Raw genomic sequence first — 21817 nt, forward strand, 5'->3', positions numbered from 1 at the left:
ACACATGACTTTATAACGGGTAGCCTTGGGCAAATCACGGAAATGATGGGCATTTATTTCCTGTGTCAAGGGAGGATCAAAAAAACTTCCCTATTTCTTAGCATTTTTTTTTAAATAAAGGGCCATTCAAATGTTAGAAAATGTTAGAACTTTTTAATTTATTTATTTTTAAGTTTAAATTTTTAAATTTTAGTCTTGAAATAATTTTGGACTTAGAAAGAAGTTGACAAAGTACAAAGTATTCCCATATACTCTTAGTTTCCCCAAATGTTAATATCTTACTTATAACTGATACATAATAATCAAAATCAGGAAATTAACATTGATATAATACTACCAACTGATCTATAGACCTTACTCAAATGTTTCCAGTTATCCCATTTATGTCCTTTTCCTGGTCCTGGATTCTATCCAGGTTCTCACCTTGCATTTTGTTGTCTTGTCCCCTTAGTATCCTCCAATGTTTAGAAAAGTATCTCATGGGTGGATACATTAAGACAATGCAAATATCCTATTTCTCATTATACTTTTGGCCACTCATTTTAACATCCATGTGTTATTCTTATCTGCAACAATGAACATGGTGTTTGCCAAATGGTGATTTTTTTACTTCTGTCATTCTTTCTACATTCATCAGTTGGACTTCTATTGTAAGGAAGAGCTATCCCTTCTCTCGTTTTTAGTAATGTATTCAAGTTACTTATTTGTATGAGTATGGACTCATGGGTATTTATTTTATATGCATTACAGTCCATTGCTATCATGATTTATTTTATTTCTCAAATTGTCCCAGATTTACTATGGCCTTTTTAGATGGTTCAACTCACATACATCAATGCCTTGCTAAAAATCAATCCACCCCAAGAAATGCCTGTTTTTGAGATGTGGCATAGGAGAAAAATTAAAATGTATAGCTAGAGAAGGAAAAAATGCCTGGGGTACAAAGGACAAAGGGTACTGAATCTAGATCCTGGCAGCTCCAAGAATGAAAGACAAAAGACCTATAAGGATACAGAAGCTCAGGGTACCAGATACCCCTGACATTTATACTCTGGCTGGAGATTTAACACCTGGCAATTGGTAAGAAGGGTGTTAAGAAATATTTCTATCTCTGGATCATCTGGATATACAGAGGCCAGCCAGAAGCCATAATTACAAGTTCAATAACTTTAACTCATGGGTGTGTGTGTCCGTGTGCGCGCAAGTGCGAAAGGGCAGGGTGCGGGGAGAGATTAAGATATCACCAGTTTAGGCTACTGTAATGAGAGGGAACTTTTTGAAAACAGATAAGATCAACCTTGAATATGATTTGTGTAACACAAATCCCTGTGCAACAGACAGGTGATCATGTTTGTTCATAAAATCACTTATTAATTCATCCCACAGACTCATACTCTGAATGTTTAATATGTTCCTAGCACTGTGCAAACACCACGGATATAAGCAACAATTAAACACTGTCTTCAGTGACCTTGCAGTTCAGTGGAACTGAGGTCCTTTCAAAAAGCTGGAATGTTTCAGGTGGTCTTAGAGAACGCTTTGGGCTTCATCAGTAAAATGGGAGAGTTGGTCTTTGATCTTTAAGATTCTTTCCAGCACTGAAGTCATTTGATATTGTAATTCACTAACTTGATTATTTAAAAATTACCGCTCAATGTGCCTTTTGTAGCAACACTAAACAATCATTGCATGGTTTCTTTTATTTTTTAAAAAATATTTTTGCCTAAAATTGACAGTTCTCTGATAATGAAGGCTTCATTTATCAGTTATTATTCCAGTGACATTGGTTCTAGGCAAGATTTAGACGTGTTTCTCAACCTTTGCCTCAACACACCTGAGGAATATAATATACTTAAAAATAGCCACTCTGTAGCAAGCAGTGGAGGTGAGATGCAAGTGCAAGGAGTTTGAAAAACACTACAGAAATTATTCTAATGCACCTACCTCACTGTCTCCCCATTCTCAATATTCATGGGGGCCCAGGGCTTTTGAGAATCACGTGTGCAAAAAAAAATCAAAATTACTATTTGAAAAAGGCATTAGGGTTTCCAGCATTTATTGAGCACCTGCTGTGTACTAGGTACTTCCTATGACTTTTTTTATTAACCCTCTCAGAGTGTCACTAGAAAGGAACTCTGCAAAAGGAGAAACAGAAGCTTATCTACTCAACAAATATTTATTAATCATCTGTTATACACCAGGGACTCTTCTTATCACTGTTGGGATACAGCAGTGAATAAAATAGACAAAGTATATGCTTTCAAAAGCTTACAATCTAGGGGCTCAGAAAAGTTGAGTTAACTCACCCCAAATGAAGATGAGATTTGAGACCAGTCCATGTTTCACATATTATACAACACACTTCCAGAGGCCCCTCATCACTGCCTCCTCTTCTGAACAATCTGGCTTCCTTCAAGCACCAACATCGAAGATAGATTGTTTTTCACTTTAAGCAGATAGCAGCTACTATGTACTGGGCCCTGGACATAGTACACAAGGTGCCTGCCTTACGGCGTTTATATTAACCAAATAAACATACATATAAATGTCTAATTGCAAACTGCGCTAAGTGCAATGAAGAAAAATTACAATGTGCTATATGATAGAATCATGGCGGCCTACTTTAGAGAGAGGACCGGGAAAGGTCTTTCTGAGCAAGTGTCATTTAAGCTGAGCATTGCAGGATCAGTAAGAGTTAAAGAGGAAAGCAGTATTCTAGGTGGAGGGAACAGCACAAAGCCCTGAGGTCAGGAAAGAGCTTTGTGACCGTGAGGAACTGACAGAAATCACTGAACAAAAGGGAGAGAAGACGTTGGCTTACGTAGGTAGGGGCCAGGACATACAGGGTCTTGTAGGCAGCAAGGATGTTGCATTCTCTCCTAAATGCACAACAATTTAAGAAGCTGATATTTACAGAATGGATTTCAAGGGAGTCCAGAAGTAGAAGCCTAAGGACAAATTGGGTGGTTATTGCAACAATCTAGGTGAAGGGAGTTAGTGGCTGGATTAAGGTGGCTACAATGGAGATAGAAAAGAAGTAGACAGAGTCTCTATTCTTACATAAGAGATAGACTGAATAGGACATAGGTAATGGAAAGGAAGGACAACTCCTTGGTTTCTCCTGGACCAAAAAGGTGGGTGGAGGTGCCCTTCACCAAGATGCAGAGGTTGAACTAAGAACAGAGAGGAGTGAGAGAGGGAGATCAGAAATTTTGTTTTGGATAGGTAAATCTGAGATGCCTATGAGATATTCACTTGAAGAGGCAAGGAAGTACAGTTAGATAAATGAGGTTAGAGTTCAGAGTAGAGGTCTGGGATAGAGAGACATTTGGGAGTTGTCAGCACATTTAAGACTATCAGGAAGGATGAGATTTCCTGGAGAGTGTGGTGAATAGCCTGCCTATGGCCAAGCTCTGGAAAAGTCCAATATTTGTAAGACTTAGGAGGATGGAGCAAGAAAATGAACATCCACGTGAGCACAGGGCCTAGCAGGAAGCAAGGCCAAAATGCGTGTTTATTATTAGCCTAGAAACAAAACCATCTTTTAGTTTCTGTTGAAAAAACACTTTCCCAGTTTGAAACAATTATATCTAGGTTGGAATAGCTGATGTGCTATGTTAAACCATGTGAACTGTCTTTTTCTTTTTTGTAGGTCAAAAATAGTCAAATTTTGGCATTTTTATAAAGTTCAATCTTATACAAACATAATTTGGAAGAAAATCCAGTTGTATCACAGGACAGTATACAGTTCTAAAATATTGCCCTTTCACACATGAAGAGTAATCTTTTGCTAACATTAGACGCTTCTTTATTACCTTAGATATTATAAAAGTTATTAAAACAAATCATACATGGTAATGTTGCATAGCACTTAACCAAATAATTTTACCCTGTCAATCAAGCTGACAGCCTGAAAATGCCATTGACAATTTATCATTGTATTCTGACTACTGACAACCCCAATACTACTACTCCCTGGGAAACCTACACGTCCATCAGGGTAAGCACTTGCAATTTGACACATCTCAAATTTTCTGTCTGGTTTAAGAAAAATCTGACTTCCTGCTTCTTTCTACAGGGAAAAAAACATTAATAGGAAATTAATAGACATGGTTGACAGCTCTATAATCTAACCTTAGTCTGTAGGGACTATGCTTTGAAAAACTATTCTCATATAGCTTGAGTTACTCTGTATAATCACAGGTCTCTCTCATTTTACCAGACATATTCCAAAACATTGTTAATAATTCAACATATTTTCAATTTACCAAGGACTCATGATTTAAAGCCAGGATTACAAACTTAGATGTCAGATATGTGAATTGGGCCAGTGTAATAGAGAGGAGTGGCATCTGTGGCAAATAAAGAAAAAGAAGTTTTTTCTAAAACATAAACTCTGCAAAAACAATTCAGTAGGGATGAGGTGAGGTGGGAGGATTTCAGTCTGTCCAGCTGGAAGTTTGAGATATCTGATTTAAAGTAACCTCACAGTGGATTTTTTGGTAGGATCACTGGACATCCTCCAGTTTTGTCTGAAGTTAGAATTTTAAAATATTGCTTTCGTTATTTTTAAAATGGTAAGACCTATAATTGTAAATGTTCTCATTTTTTTTTAAGAATGCTGGAGACTTTATAGTTGCAGAATGGAAGGTGCATGACACAAACGGTATGCAGTAACTATGGAGAAGTCTATAGAAATACACAGAAGATGTTGGTCACTTCTGAAGTAATGAATATAAGCCACGCTTAGGCTTAAAAAAAATGCAAACTTGGTCCTATGTGGTGATACCTGAGATAACCTACACAACTTTTTATGCCTCATTTTCCTCATCTGTGAAATGGGGACTAAAACAGTACTTGTCTCATAGGATTATTATAGAAATTAAGGGGGATAGTGTATGTATATAAACATACTAGCACAGTGCACAGGTCGAGGTAAAAGTCTAGTCTCAAAAAACAGTAAAGTACTCTGGATCTCCCTCTGCACAACACCCACCACCTCCTCAAAGCTTTCACCCTATCGTCACACACTAATAACAGTCTCTACACGAAATGCAAACAAGTATCAGGAACATACGATTGCAAACCCATTGCTCAATGTGGCCTTTTCTAATTCATTAATTTCTGTGTGCAGTCATCCTGTTCTTATTTTCCCACACCTAACTGTGCTGATGAAATAATACTTCTCGGAGAGCTTTCTAAACCCAACCAGGAAAAGAGAAAGCTGTCATATGCACATGTCTAAAGTAAATAGCCATCATATGCACATGTCTAAAGTACATATCCCAACATTAACAACCATTATTTTAGATATTCAGATAAATACATATATGTAACTACACATATAAAAAGCAAAACTCTGGTTTTCTTAATTTCTCTGAAAATAAGTTGTCCTGGCTGGGTGTTTTGCCAATGATGGGAATTTACTACTTATGCACCAAAATTTCTATTACCATTTTCATGAAACTTAAAGAAAACATGTAATCTACTTTTTTCTCAGAAAACTGGAAACATAACAATGTATCCTCTTTGTCACTCTGAACTTACTGTTCTTCACTCATCCAACTAATACCCACTGAGCATCTCCCATTGTCCTAGGGCTCATGTGTCACAGGACTTCACTGAGGTTTTAAGACATGTACTTTTCAGATAACTAAGCTTTTTTAGTTCCATTGTTCTTTTTCCCCCTCCCATTTATATTGAGAGAGTTTATATTATTGAACCATTGCTAAACATACAAATTAAACAGTTTATTAAAAGTAAACAGGCTATGAATAAGGGCTGAAGGGGCTAATGAATGCATAAAGTGAGTTTTACAGTAAGAAATTTGGCTGGATCAGAAAGCTGGGTTCTAAGGTATGTTTTGGTTGGGATTCTGGATCCATTTGAAAAATGAGATCTTTCTGTTAAAGGTTTTCACTTACAACTTATTCTAAAAGGGAGAAAGAAGAAAACATTTCTTGAAATATCAGCTGGCACACTATTATATTTTAGGTGAAACTGGGTTTATGGTTTTAAGTTGTCAGCCACATAATCAGAAGACTGTCTTTACTTGTTTAAAGACAGCAATTACTATAGTTAATGATTCTTAGTGATGGATTATTCATGCTAGTTAGCTAGCTGAACATTATGTTTCTATAACAGTAACAAGCATAATTAATATGTTTTGTGGCAGTTAAGAAGCAGGTGTCAAACCAAAAACTAAAATTTTCCAATTAGGGAGACAGAAAAAGGAAGGTGATATGAAAGTAAACTAGAGCAACTACAAAAATTTTAAGACTGAAAAGAGAGGAAATGAGACAGTATTTTAATTAAAGTTGACTTCCTTAATCTAAGAGCAAGGGGACAATTTTTACATAGTGATGTATCAATGTCTCAATAAGCCATTACTTTTTATTACAAAATGAAGCAAACTGAATGCAGGTGAGTGAACACAATCCTCTTAAGACAAACAGATTTAAATGCTTCAGCTGATTTATAATTCTTACTACATTTTTTAGGTTTCTAAACTTATTTTTTATTGTGGTAAAAAAAAAATCCATCTTAACATTTTTAAGTGTATACAACTGTTACTTTTTTTTTTTTTTTTTTTGCGGTACGCGGACCTCTCACTGTTGTGGCCTCTCTGGCTGCGGAGCACAGGCGCTGGACGCGCAGGCTCAGCGGCCATGGCTAACGGGCCCAGCCGCTCCGCGGCATGTGGGAGCTTCCCGGCCCGGGGCACGAAACCGTGTCCCTGCATCGGCAGGCGGACTCTCAACCACTGCGCCACCAGGGAAGCCCAACTGTTATTTGTTGAACTACTACGATTATTCATTCTCCTCTTATTACTCAGACTCACAATTTTCTTAGCCATTTTTCCTTAGCCATCTCCCTTACCTCATCCCAGGGTTCACACACTGAAATGCCTACAGAGGCTGGGGTGGGGGGGCGGGCAGAGGAAAGGCAAATGGCCCCAACGAGCTCAATATAAGACAATAGAGAACGGCGGTGACTGTGGAGAACTGGCATTTAAACACACACACACACGCACGCACGCGCGCACATACCTGTGGGCTGACTTCTGACTTGTTTTGTAATCCTTGGGGTAGAGCTAATAAAGGGACAAGAACTGTGGATTCCGTATCCCAAATCTTGAATCTACATCATTGTTGCTATCACCCCTGGGCCACTGTCATCACTTCTGCTTCTTCCCAAGTCCACTTTTGTCCTTTCCTTATTCTTAACATCACATGTTTATTTGCATGTTTCCCTTGAATCCAAATCTGACACCAAAGGCCATGTTTTCTTTTTCAGATTGTTTTATGTATTTTAATTCTATATGACCAGTACAAACAGATTCATGGCTATTAAAGCTTCAGTGTGGATTACATCTTTACCAATATAAATTATCCTTTTTGACCAGACTAAAGCTTTTTACTTTAAATTCTGTCATCTTACAAATATGCCACCTACACTTTAAAATTTATTTTTGTCTATTATTGCACTGCCATCCTTCTACTTTAACTGATATTATTTTGCTTAGCTTTGTCTCTAAAAAACTTAATAGTTTTTGTTTTCCACCCAGCATGGCAGATTCTACCTTTCAATAAGAGACCAAAACTATTGATAATTGCAATATGTTTGTTTCACATTTTGTCATGCTTCTTATTCTTTTCTTTTTGCATTGATCGCATTTTTTCCTTTTTTCTTAAATATAGTTTTTCTATGAATGTGAAGAATAAAACAACATTTACTGACTCCACAATCTGTAAAATAAGGCATGTGATATTCTTTCTTATACATCTCTCTCTGTGTTTTTGAAGTGACCTGGGGTACTGGACCCAGAATATTATTTTTTTTTTCTACCATAAGGCACCTTGTAAGAATTATTTTTAACATCTGAATTGTTTAAAAACAAAATAGGAACAACTTATTTAAATGTCATTTGTTTCATCATTTTATAGTTCCTTGAATTCAAACTTGAATTCTTGATTTTGATAATTTGGGCAGCAAAGTATGCATATTTTGTTGTTGTCGTTGGCAGCCGTGGTGGTATGTGTATGTCTGCCCTTGTATGGCTGAGAAGATCATTCTTTTGTTCTTATGCATATTGAATGCTAGCTCAGCTGGAAAAGCAAGTTTGAATCGTAAACTTATTCCACTGCAATTTCATAGACATTATTCCATTACTCCTTATGTCATTAAATGACACAGAAGAGAAGTCTGATCACAAGCTGATATTTTCACTTCCTTTATTTTTTATCTGTTTGGAGTTCTTTAGGTTCTTTTTCCCCTTCATTTTAAAATTCAAAAACAAAACAAAACAACTTTACCAAAGTGTGGCTAGATTGCGGTCTCCATTAATTTTTCCTGGTGTTCTGAGGACAAAAGATATAAAATGAGAGTATTTCCTTTTATCTGCTAATTCTGGGTTTATCTGGGTTCCTTATAATTCAATCTTCTATAACTCTTCTTTATGTTTTTTAAAATCATTTTATATTATATTCACTTACACTTTTTACAGGTTCGCTTTTAAAGTGTACGATTTAGTGGTTTTTGAAAGCTGTGCACTCACCACCGCTATCTAGTTCTAGAACATTTCACCCCAGAAAGAAACCCCATAACCATTAGCAGTCACTCCCCATTCCCGCTGTCCCTTAACACTAATCTACTCTTTGTCTTTATGGATTTGGCTACTCTGGATATTTTATATAAAATGAAATGTGGCCTGTTGTGTCTGACTTTCTTGTTTAGCATAATATTTTCAAGAGTCATCCACGTTGTAGCATCTATCAGTACTTCATTCCTTTCTATGGCTAAATAATATTCTATTGCATGGCTATACAACATTTTGTTTATACATTCATTTATTGATGGACACTGGGCTGTTTCCATTTTGGGGCTATTATGAATAACACTGCTATGAACATTTGTGTACATGTTCTTGCGTAGACCTATTTTTCTCCAATTCTATTAGGCTTATGTCCTGATCTTAAGGAGAAATATTCAGTCTTTCACCATTAGGAAAGATGTTAGCTGTAGGTTTTTTGCAGATGTCCTTTATAAGTTGAGGAGGTTCCCTTCTATTTCTAGTTTGTTGAGTTTCATGTTTTCACCCTGAAAATCTGTTGGATTTTATCAAATGATTTTCTGTATCTATTGAGATGATCATGTGTCTTTTGTTCTATTGATATGGTATATCAATAGATTTTCTGACTGATTTTCATGTTTAACCAACCTTGCATTCCTGGAATAGATCCCACTTGATCATGGTATACAATTTTTATTTGTTGCCAGATTTGATATAAGGATTTTTGAGTCTATATTCAGAGTTTCTATTTCTTCTTGTTTTGATAGTTTGTGTTTTTGTACTAATTTGTCCATTTCACCTGGGTCAACGAATTTATTGCCATATAATTTTTCATAGTATTCCCTAATACTATCTTTTATTTTTGTAAGGCTAGTAGTGATGTCTCCTCTTTATTATATTCACTTTTAAATATCATTTTGCTCTAAGTTTTAATAAAGTATCTTAATTTCGCTTCTAATTGACTATCATGGCTTCCTACAATATTTAATATGCTATTCAGTCTTTATTAATTGTATTTTAAAGTCTGGGCTTTACTATTCAGTACATTTATGTTGTTTGGCTCTTACATCAATATCATTGTCCCTATACAATATTTTGTGCAACTCTTGAAAATTTCTTACAATAAGATGATACCCTTCCCAGTTTCTTGAACTTTTATTGTAGGGGTAGGGAGTACTTAAATTTAGAGATTCTAATCCCCATTTGAATTAAAAGTTATAGTTCACTTAAAATAATAAATCATAATAAAAGAAAATCTAACATTTAATAAAATAACATTTAATAAGCATATAATACACACCAGGTATTACAATGCACTGTATGCGAAATCTCCGTGTATCAGTATAAACATCCCTGGAGTGAAGTTACAGATTACAAAGCCAAATTTGAACCCAGTTTTGCATGACAACAGAAACCACGTTCTTAACCAGTGGTTGACAAACTTTTTTTTTAAAGGGCCAGATAGGAAATATTTTAAGTTTGTGGGCCACAGGGGCTTTGCCACAGTGACTCAACTCTGCTGTTGTAGCAAGAAAGCAGTCTTAACAATATGTAAATGAATGCGCATAGCTGTGTTCCAAGAAATCTGATTTACAAAAAAAGGTAGTGTGCTATAGGCCATCGGTTGTGGTCCCCTGCTCTTACCAGCACACCACACTGGCCTACTTCTCAAAGCCTTCCCTGATTACCACATAGATCAATTTCTTCTGCTTCTTCTGCTTCTGGACATCTACCATAGTAACTGTTGTAATACCATCATCCTAAATCATATATCCTTGTTTATATATATATATATATATATATATATATATGTCTTGTGACGCCTTCTTTTGTTAACTATATTGACAAAAGCTTATGCCAAGGAGTTAAGTGATTGTACATATCGCAATATTTTGTTGTATCTCTGTAACACCCAACCGCATGCTACAGATTATAGTAGTTTAGAAATTTACTTGAGTATATCTGGAGAGTTTTGCCTCTATAAAGCCATTCATCTAAGTTCACATAATAGAAATGTAAAAACTGGACAATAAAGATGTTGATATGGAAATGCAGACAACTGCTGTATAGCCAAGGTTCTATGGTCAACATCTTTGATTATGAGGGGTTTTTTTTTTGCTTTTTTTTTTGCTTTTTTTTTGCAGTACGTGGGCCTCTCACTGTTGTGGCCTCTCCCGTTGCGGAGCACAGGCTCCGGACGCGCAGGCTCAGCGGCCATGGCTCACGGGCCCAGCCGCTCCGCGGCATGTGGGATCTTCCCGGACCGGGGCACGAACCTGTGTCCCCTGCATCGGCAGGCAGACTCTCAACCACTGCGCCACCAGGGAAGCCCTATGAGTTTTTTTAAAGTAGAAAAAAATTTGTTTCCATTTTCTCAGTTTCAATTTTCTTCTCAGACTTTCCTATCTCAAGGAATCCTAATTTATCAAAACTACAAGTCCATGATGTATTATTCTAAGAATGAGTAATAATTTAGGTAATAATCAAGGTATAGATGTTGATAATATTTTTCACATTTTAGAAATGGGTAATAACACCATTTTCCAGGATTAAAATTTTTTGGAATGAGTTCCTTTCTATGAAACAATGGCTTTGTGGCTTTTTTGGGCAGATAGCATTTAAGATTTTTTTAATATTCAATTGTTCTTTCATTTACATTATACCCATATTTTTAATTCAGTCTATAAGAAGATACTTTGATACCTTGAGGCTCAAAGCAGATTTAAAACAGAATTGTCCTTTCAAGTGTTACTGAATACATCTGTAATGAAAAGTACAGGACAAGTATTATATGTGGTATGGGCTACAGGGTCTTTTAACTAGAGATGCCGTCAGTCTCTGAGAAATGCCTTTGCCTAGAGACTTGAAATTTGGTAGTCACAGAAGTGAAAACTTGGTGTAAGAAGGTTAGAGTTTTCTAACCCGGAGAAAACAAACAAACAAATGAACAAACAGGAAACATAAACATCAGTCGGAACGAGAAGGAATACAATTTAAAGTTAGCATGGTTTTAATTATCAGACTATGGCTGAAACTATGGATTGGTTACCCCAAAATCACACTCGAACCACTGTTCCCCTGCTTCATCCACCACCAAGGCCCAAAGTCCCTGATATCTCAACATCCCTTAAAAATAGGGACAGCTACATGCCATGAGCCAGTAAGTCCACAGTCGACATTTGCTAGAGGTCACTGGGAAAGCTTTTACTTCCTGATTAAAAGAGAAAGACTCAGTAGGCACAAGCCTTTCCTCATTCTTCCTGCCCTGAACTAGAATATGATGTCTCGATCTGCAGAAGCATCCATCTTGCATCAGGCACAAGGTGTTGTGAGGACAACACCCTGACAACATTAAGCCTCTAAACAAAAAGGACACAACCGCTTTCCTCTAGACTTCTTGTCCTGGAAAAAGTAAATCCCTATTATTTTATGTCATTGTACATAAAACTTGCAGCTGAAAGCATTTCTAATTGATACATACTTGAAAACTACTTTTTAAATTGTCAGTTACTTTGGGGCCACATAATGTGAGTAAAAATTGGCTTTTAAGATAACCTTGGACAACAGGATTTCTTTCTCTTTCAAAATGTTTAATTTCATATTAATAATTATTAACAAAATCTTTATATTAAAAATGAATAGTTATTATTAGGTCTTCATAATTTTGTTATTGACATTTTATTTTTAAAAGAACAAATCAAAAACTCTGAAATACCGAAAAAGTTACTTTTCTGGCTTAACATACCTTGTGCTCAATACCTCACAATATAATTTTTAAAAGTTCCCCGACTTAGCAAGGACAAAAATTATACCATTGTTACATAGCTGTCAGAATACTGGAATTGTATAAATATCATCCAGTATTATACATCAAATGATGTATGGTATAAATCCAATTTAACCTGCCTTAGACATAGAACAAGAGATTTAGGATACTATGTGAAGGTTTCTTAACTGGAAGGCTGAATGTATCTAAAAAACATTAATTGCTTCAATGATTTTAAATTGCTTTGTGAAGTACACAACAATTAAATGCTCTGATAATTGATTTAATTCAAGTGAGTGGCAAAAATTATACATCATAATACAGTATTTATAGCATACTACTAAAAGATGAAAAAACAATAAAATTAACTCTTCAAGTTACATAGGATTAAAAGACCTCAAATAAAACTTAGGCTCAGAACAAAATTTAGGTTATCGAGAAAATGGCAGAAGCAATCCAATATTGGCAAAATATCAAAAGTATCTTGGTGAGCTCTTTCGGGTCCATTCAAAAGAAGCTAAGACACTAAGGGGAAAATAGACTACAGGTTGACAGGTACTCACTGAATTGCTAGATTGTGCAATAGAAATCACTTTCTGACACTTGAGTTACTGTTACTGGGAACTCTGGTATATCTGGGAAAAACAATACACTTAGGCAAATGAGGTTATTAAATCAAAGTAAATTCCATCTGCCTTTCTTCTCACACTAAAATTATGAGCTGTGTGCTCAGAAGGCTCCTTTCCTAGGCTGAACCAGAAGGGGGCCTTGAAGCACCGGCTAGAGCTGGAGGTCCCATGCACACTTCATCAGCTATGCTGTACGGAAGGTCAGCACTGAGTACTGTCAATGCCAAATCTCAGAACTCATCTCTTCCCCATGCTGGCTCAAAGATGACAAATACCTGAATAATTTAGATTTAATAAGCCTGAATAAGGTCTCCCATTGTAACCATTTCACTGAAAACAGAACATTCAAGAGCAGTTAAGTTTTAGTTAAGATAAAGCCTCATGTTACGTTTATATACTTTTCTCTAAGTCTCTATGTGTCAAGAAAAAAAGTCATAAAGTGTGTGTATATACACATAGTACGGAATGTTACTTAAAAGTACATCTTTAAGTCAGCAAAGTTCTAGAGACAAGGAGAGACCACACAAATTTCAAATGGCATTGAATTAATAAATTTACATTTAAAGTATACACACATGCAAGGTTGTAGTTAATAGCAATGTTTACTCCATTCAGAAATCCAACAAAATGCAGTGATATTTATATTTAGCTCAATATAAGCAACTGTTGTGGGCAGAGGGCTGAATTTAGTGCTAAAAGACATGTTTAAAAAAATTCAGTTTTCTAGGTGTACTTGTGAAAAATGTAAAATGATGCTTCTTTACAGGTTGTCAACTATAACTGTTACTGTTAAACTATTATGTGTAAGGCTCTCAAAGTAAATACCAAGATAAATGAAACTCAGTCTTAATTCTGAAGATACTAAGCATCTGGTGAAGAAGACAGGAACTCACCTAACTCTATACAAGGCACTATGCTAAGCATTTAGAGTAACACCAGCGAACCACGAAGAAGGAAGATTAATCAAACATCAGTTCTAAGCCAAAGTGTATCTATCGCATGCTAGTAAAGGCATATTAAAAAGCAAACAAATGATAGTTAAATATCTGCTATTATTAAATTTACTACTAAAGAACTATTTACAATTAACTAGAATTCTCCAGGTCTTATAATAATAAAAGAAAAATCACATTTGAATTCTTAATTCTAACATTAATCAGATTAATTTGTTTCTGGAATAAATGCCAAATTCCACATGTGCTTAAATACAATGAGTCTGGCTCTTTTTTTTTTTTAAAGAACAATTAGAAAAATGGAAGAGCGAATTCAATTTTTATAGAATAAAGTATGCTTTTCCTAGATAAGCTTCTACAAAGGTATCTTACTGGACGTAAACAGTGGTGAGCCACAGGCTTCCTTGGCTGTAGATGCAGACCTTGAGCATCACTGGTGGGAGAACCCTTTTCCTTACCTATAACTGCCTATCTCTGGAAGAATTTAGAAATGTTGGCACATGAAGTTGTAGGTAAGTCTTTGCAGTCCACATAGTCTGAATCAAATTGGGCTCAAGTAACACTTTTGCAAAGGTTAACCAGCACAAGGTCGTTCTCAGAAGGCCTAATGTATAGTACTTATTCTGTGAGGGCAACTGACTCTCGTTTGTCAAAGTGCAAGATGTATCAATGCGTACATTAAAGAAGTATTGGTCCCCACTTCTAATTCTGTAAGGTTATAGGGCAAGTTCTTTCTGCTGAGCATTATATAAGGTGCTGAGAACAAATAGGAGATACGAAAGAAGCATAGTGTCTAGGAACTAATAATTGTTAACTTAAAACACACTGATCCAGACTTTAAGGACTAAATTCTGAAAACATTAGACATAAGATTGAAAATAAGACAGAAACAAATCTTTACCTTTGTATAACAATCTTGCTCCCCAAAGCCTGTTTAACCTTAGGAGATGACTTTAAAAGGCAGCAGGGGCTGGGAGGGGAGGGTCCTGCTCATCTTTAGTGTCTGGTTCAAGTACCTTTGCTATTAAGGGGGAAAACCTCAGTTTTTACTTTTAATATTATATCCAAATAATATTAAGGTTCACTTAGAAGTGAATGTATACATGCAGGATCCTTTTCACTTTGCTTCAGTAACCCATAATTATTCAAAACCTAATGAATTAATGTCAGTCTGACTCCAGTTAAAATGACAATGTAGGAAAGTACTGTCTCCCACTATGGGTATAAGCCTCTAGAAATTAATAACTGGGAAAACAGGTCATGAAATCACTTACAGGCATTCAAAAAGGTCAAATCTCTTTCTCTCTTGCTAAGGGTATGTGTCTCAAACAGGTTTCTTCATATCTATGCCCCCTTGTACTCCACCTCTCCCCCACTGCCACCCCCCAAAAACCATTTGATCTTGAACCTTTACGTCTTGCTCTTTTGTACTGCATGCATCAGTGAATCCTCCTGTTAGAAAGAGAAACCCATGCCACTCAATTATTTTTACTCAATAGGCTTAGAGTTAGAATTATAAATTTAAAAAAAAATCCAAAGTATATTGTAATTTGAAATTAATCAAGTCTTTCAGCTAAAGAACACTAATTTCATGAGCATCTTCCACTTGAGAGACATTCTGCACTCCGTTGGTTTTCTTCTTTCTCATCACATGCATACTCTGATAGCCATACACAAAGAGTAAAAATCAAGCACAGAATAATATGCTTTTAACCTAGGTAGTACTTCACATAAAATTGTAAACTGTCATATGATGAACATTTTCAACACCAGTAATGTACAAGAAGTCTTCAGATTATCTGCGATTTAATGTGAACACCAATTTAAAATGTGTCAAGAGTTCAAGGTAACAAATCCTTAAGTGCCACACACTGCCAATGATTTTCTTCCTTATAAAAACATGGTTTTCTTACTCTCAAATGTTATAGGAAGCCAATCTCTTTCACTGACACAATAAAAAAGATCCATATCTTGGAAACAGGTGAAAAATCCAGTACTTTAATACCACAGACTCATTCATTCCTAATGAGATTCTATCCTTTTTGATACTTCAAAGCAGAAGACCTATAAATAGTTGGGATTCAAAGTACATCTGAATTTCGACTGTTTTGGTATTTATTTTCTATCTCACTTACTTGATTATTAACTGATTCCCAATCAAACCCTTTCAAAAAGATCTTCTGATAAAGGCCCTGAAAGAACTTCATTGCCAGTATTATTATTAATTATTACATGGGGGAAACGACCCAGTGACAGCAAGTATTCAATTTCACAGAATGAATCAGTAGCAGAGCCTGAGAGAGAATCTGAGACTCTGATTCAGGATGATCTATTTAATCAGAAATAACAACGGCAAACACAATCTTTTCCAAGCCTAACTAACTATACCCTAGTACCCATTTTTCCCCCTAAAATCATTTTCACAGGGTCATATCAGCTATGTGGATTAACAGACTCTCCTGTGATGTAGCAAAGATAAAATCCCATCCTTACCATGGCTGCTAAATTTAGTGGCTACTGTTGCTTTTTCTTTTTTCTAAGCTTTTTGCTGTTTCTAATACTTACCTGATCTACTTGAGGACAATCGAAAAGCAGCCGTTTTTCTAAGATCTGTCCCCCAATATATTCCTCTAGTGGGTGAGAGTATGGGAGGGAGTGTTGGAGTATATACATTGATAAGTCACTTAGGCTTATCAGTAGTAGCACTCAGTAGGATTGAACTTGAAGCTATGAAGAGAATTCTTTCCAGCCATTTCTTTTCAAAAAGGAATTTTGTATCACAGAAATAAAATCCCCAAATCATGAGTAAATCAGCAAACCATGAAAACAAAACAAAACAAACAAGAATAGAAGGTAATTACTCCATTTTATTGACCCTAGTTCAAAAAAAAAAAAAAAACCCAGATTAAAGTATTCAGGCAGACTCTGAAATATACAACTGTCACAAGGAAAGCATTTCAGAGCAAAATGTGCTGCAATATGCTACTATGATTAAAAGCCATGTAATCTGGAGAACCTCTGTGACAAAAAGAAAAAGAAAATGAACTAGGCAAATAGCTTTTTACAGTTTTTTCCTAAAAAAAGGCTGTAATTTTGTCATAGTTACACAAAGGTAGATGTGACTTTCATCTTAGTATTAAAGCATATTTTCACCTATTGGTGTTTAATTACATTCAAAGAAATCACACGTGGTTTAATACTAAGAATAAACTATTATTTTATGACACTATTACATGTGTTAAGCCTGAGCCCACCATAACACATACTAAGGGAAATCATTTAGCATACACTGTCTAAACAGAAAAGATCCTTGCACAGCTTTTCTTGTACTTTTGTTTTTTAAAATGTACAAATATTACTAGACACAAATGAGAGAATAAGGAGCAGCTGTGAAGTACACCATACGTTCCCACTGTAGGCTGAGTCCTAGTCTTTGTTCCGATAGTTTAAAGCCACTGGAAGGAAAGCGAAGTGTCTCCATTAAAAAACATTTTTACATTATTGCTGGCAAAAGTTATACTTCTGATAGGTTCAGTCATCGTGATTATTCCTGACTGTATTTCCTTCTTTAATAGACATCTCTTTCAATTCTAGGAACCTGCAGTATAACCACCCTGGAAAACAGGTCGGTAGCAGGGCAATCTGATAAAACAACGTGAAGGATAGATAGTAAAGAAGAATGCTAAGTTATTTTCCTAGTGAAACAGTTCTGAAGTAATTCTCTATCAGTGACAAAATTTTTGTTTTTTACCAGCTACGCACCTATCCAAATATCATCCACCTTGTCCTCAATTAGCAGTTTCCTCAATATTAAAATTTCCCAGAATAGTTTTAAGGTACAACTCAAACCAAAAACACTAACCACGCCCTTTATACCCTGAGTCAAGCCACCTTTTGCTTTTTATCCCCCCGCAAACTCCAAAAACGTACATCTTTCACCTAAAAGGGTTTGCACCAGTTCCCTAACCCGAGTCAGAGACTCTTTTTGGCTGTGCCTTGATAAAATTCCTATTGGAAGACGCTTTCTCCCGGGCAGAGGAGACGCCCATAGAGGCACCCACGCTTACCTCCCACACACCTGCAGCCCCTGGCGGGATGCTGGAGCAGAGGCTCCGAGGACTGCGCTCCTCTCCTGTTCCTGCTCTCCTCTCTCCCGGGAAACTACAGTCCAGGCTGCGCCTTCTGCTGCTACAGGGACCTAAGCTCCGCCTCCCCCTCCTCTAGTTGGCGAATTCGGCAGCTGTTGCTCCTCCCCCTGCTGTTCCGGCTGTTCCCCTGGCTGAAGGCGGCGGGAATCTGCTTCCCTGGTACCTTCGCGCTCCCCGCACTTCTGCAGCTGCTCTGCCGCTTCCCTTCCCCGGGGACCCCTCTCCCTTCACTCAGTGGCCTGACACCTACAGCAGCCTCCCGCCCCGTCCGGGCACCTCCGCGAGGAACCCAGGCTCAACCTATCCCTTCCTGAGCCGCAGGTCTCGCCGCTCGGTGTGCCTGGTGCTTGGCCGCTTTCGGGGAAACTGCTCCTCCAGCCAGGGTGAATCCTCACACCGCGCCCTCCCTCCATCCTGCCTATTATTCCCGCGGCTTCCTCTCCGCCCGCGCAGCTCGACCGCCCCACGTTCCCCACTTGGAGTTCTCCCCCCACCCCGCTTCCTTCCTCGGCTCCGCTAGCCCGCCCCCACAATGGGTGAGTCGCCTCCCGGGCCGACCCTGCATCCTGATTGGCGCAGGTGAGAGCTGACCCCTCCCTTCCTCTTCTTTCCGTGCACCCTCTCTCTTTTTCTCACCTCCTCCCGCACAGACAGGGAACTCTCCTACTATTGGCTAAAAGTGTCCCCACCCATCGCCTAAGGCTCCACCGCATGGCTTGACGGGAATTGTAGTCTTGCATGTGCAGGAATTGCCGACAACACCGGCGAGTGGGACTACGAGTCCCCATAGGCCCCTGCGCGACTCCGGCAGGGCAGGATTCCGGACAACGCCTGGTTCCTCTCGGGTCCTTCCGGCGTCGCCGGAGTGAATTGATCTGGGAGTTGAAGAGGGCTCCAAAGGTGGCAAGTGAAGTCACTGCCTCAGTTGCCGGTAAGGTGTGGCTGTTCTGTCCCAGTCACCGTAGTCCCGCGCGGAGCAGAAGAGCTCTGGGGTCACACGGGGGTCGTGGCTGAGGCACTCGGGCTTGGTTCTGGCAGGCGGAGCGGACGGGGCTGGGAACGGGGCCCTATGGGCGTAAGCGAGGTTACCCTACGCGAGTGGCGTAAAGCGGGTTTGTAAATGCCGCCTGCCCTGCTCGGGCCTGAACGCCTCCAGGAAGTCTCCTCTAGGTGGGGGCGGGAGGGGAAGGGCGAGGTTGGCCTCTGGTGCCCCCGGAGGAGGGAGAGGGCGGATGTGCCTGGGGTGGGGTCCTCTGAAGGTGTGGCTTGGGGCGGGGAGATGAGGCTGCTGTTTTCCCCCTGCTTTAGAAATAGGAGAGGGAAGGAGTGGAGGAAGGAAGGGGCGCTTGGAGTCTGCTTTTGAGGTGACTCGGGTTATGCCCTTTGAGGGAAGAGGAGAACTGTAGAAGAGTCAAATGTTGACAGAGACCTACGGATTCAGTACCAGTTTCATGACGTGGTCCCTCTAAGGAGGTAATTTTACCCTAAGTAGAAAAGCTTAACGCTATAAAGATGTCATTCCTAAGATGTATTTACTGTTTACTGTTTTCAAAGAGCATTCACAGTTGGATGCTAATGAGGAAACTGAGGGGATAAATGACGTGCCCAAGGTCACACACGTAGGGACAGATCGTCTGAATCTAATCTAGTTGTAATCCAGCTTCTGCATCGGAGCTGCCGCGCCAGAAAGGAGTAGGGAGTTTGTTTTTTTTTTTGAAGAGGGTGGAGGAAGTTGCAAAGTAATGAATTTTAGGTATTTCTAAGAAGCCATCTGTGAGGTGAAGAGTTTTTTTGAGCTGGAGAGAAATTCCTCAGCAAAAGAAAAGCACGCACTCTAACCTGTTGGAAAAATAAGAAGAATCAGTTTCAACTTACCTATTTTTTCCTTTTATTAGAGGTATATTAAATGATGGACTGTGCTGCCATTTTAAAGGGTAGTTGATGGGACAGGAGAAAGTCAGGTAACAATACAGCTCATCCTTACTGGTGAAAGATATTCCTTTCCCTTTCTACCTTAGTCTTTACTCTGTTTTTTTACTTTCAGCTGAGAGAACAATGGGATTAGGATTCTTTCACGAAACTTATTTTACACTTTTTCAAATAATGCAGCAGCAAGAAAGAGTTTATTTCTAGTTGTGCTCATTACTAGAAAAGAAGATACGTTGCATTTCTTGGAGGTAGCATCACATTTTTGTTGATTTTTATTTACTTCCCCTCATTTTCTTGGCTCGTGTGTGTGTTCTGTGTGTGTGTAATTAATAACATCAGGCTCTTGTATATTCTGTTTTTCTTAGCATCATCTATGAGTTTTAACTCATCCTTATTTTATATTAAAGAATGGAAAAATGGACATTTGTGTTTTATATTGAGCAGAAAGCAGTGTGCTTGTTCCAGTCTTACCCATTGTTGTGACCAATTATAATTACAGTTCACATATATTATTATTAGACAGTTCTTTAATAGAATTTTAGGAGTATGTTCATTGACATTAAGATCTCTTCCTGGTAAGTTTATAGCTAAAAATCGGGTATCTACTGATAGCAGGTAATCAGTCATGGTTTACTGTTGTATAAGTTGACCATTTAAATATGCAGTATTTTGAATGTACTCTGAAATTATTAAAATTATCCACAATGTGTTTAACTTTTGAATGCAAAAACACTTTATAGGATCAGAATACTCTTACATTCCTCTTTGATTGAAACTCAGATGGTCTGGAAATTAATATGACTTTTAAAATGAAAGAGAGGTGTGATGCTATAGAATGAAGTAAAATAAAAAATAATTAGTACCATAAGTAAGTAATGCAGTAGACAAGGAAGGAAGACTGACTGAACAAATGGAAAATTATGTGGAGGTAACTGGCTCAGTGCTGTGTTAGAAGGGTGCGGTAGTTTAAATAGACCATAAACTGAATATGAGTCAGTTATGGTAAAGCAAGAATGTGAAAGTATTTTCTATATGGCCATGTAGGCATTTGCTTTTTGTTGGAGGAAGTGAGAAATGAGTTCTTATTTTTGACATGCAGTTAGGAGGTTGTGGAATGACTTTTGAACCAAAAGCCAGGAAAATTTGGAAATTAGTAAAATTAATATAATGCACTTGTCTAAGTGAGTGTTAATTTTTGTCCTTGGTTCGATTCTACACCAACTGCTCTTCATCTCTGAGCTTCATTATAGTACTGATATTTCACCAATGGCGAATGGTGGGTAACGGAATGGCGGGATAATGTTTCTATTGTATTTATCATCTTTCAGTCACATGCTGGAGTACTGTGGTCATTTTGGAGCTCTGCACACTGAATAACTTAGGGCTCACAGAATGATGTGTACGCTTGTATTTTTATAGTAGTTTGCAATTCACCAGTGTCCACATTTATTGTCATTTTGGGTTTTGCAGGAGCCTTGTGTGAACTTTTGGACCTCATCTCTTATAGGGCTTAGGTTGTATCCCATATACATGATTTTTTTTTCTTTAAGGATGTAAGATCTGTAAGAACAGGACTGTTGTGTTATCATTGTGTTTCCCAGTAGGTAAAATAATTGAGTACCTGTTTACAAAGAGAATAAAGAAGTTCAGATTGGTTAAGTGCAAGATCACGGAGCTAGTAACTGGTGGGACCAAGGCATAATCCAGGTCTTCTGACTATAGATATTTAATATTGTGGAATAAAGACTCAGTTCCCTTAGATTATTTATTTTACGTGAGAAAAAGACTTAAAATGATTTAAATATTCAAATACTGTTACC

The 21817-nt window shown here is 37.7% G+C and overlaps 2 protein-coding genes across 3 annotated transcripts in view; one reads left to right on the plus strand and one right to left on the minus strand.

Moving 5' to 3' along the window:
• Positions 1-18184, minus strand: part of SERPINI1 (serpin family I member 1) — a 68482-nt gene extending 50298 nt beyond the window's left edge. Inside the window, exon 1 of the mRNA XM_027112428.1 lies at positions 17988-18184. The gene's annotated coding sequence lies outside the window, so the exon portion shown is untranslated. The remainder of the gene's footprint in view (positions 1-17987) is intronic.
• Positions 18185-18857: 673 nt separating this feature from the next.
• PDCD10 (programmed cell death 10) overlaps positions 18858-21817 on the plus strand; it is a 41000-nt gene continuing 38040 nt past the window's right edge. The window contains exon 1 of one of the 2 annotated variants that reach the window (XM_027112460.1): positions 18858-18999. The gene's annotated coding sequence lies outside the window, so the exon portion shown is untranslated. Of the gene's footprint in view, positions 19000-19390; positions 19542-21817 lie in introns of those variants that run through there. The other variant, XM_027112451.1, reaches the window with a different exon arrangement.

Source organism: Aethalodelphis obliquidens, unplaced genomic scaffold (assembly GCF_003676395.1).
Source record: "Aethalodelphis obliquidens isolate GAN/ISIS:26980383/991018 unplaced genomic scaffold, ASM367639v1 scaffold1, whole genome shotgun sequence".
NCBI classification, from domain to species: Eukaryota; Metazoa; Chordata; class Mammalia; order Artiodactyla; family Delphinidae; genus Aethalodelphis; species Aethalodelphis obliquidens.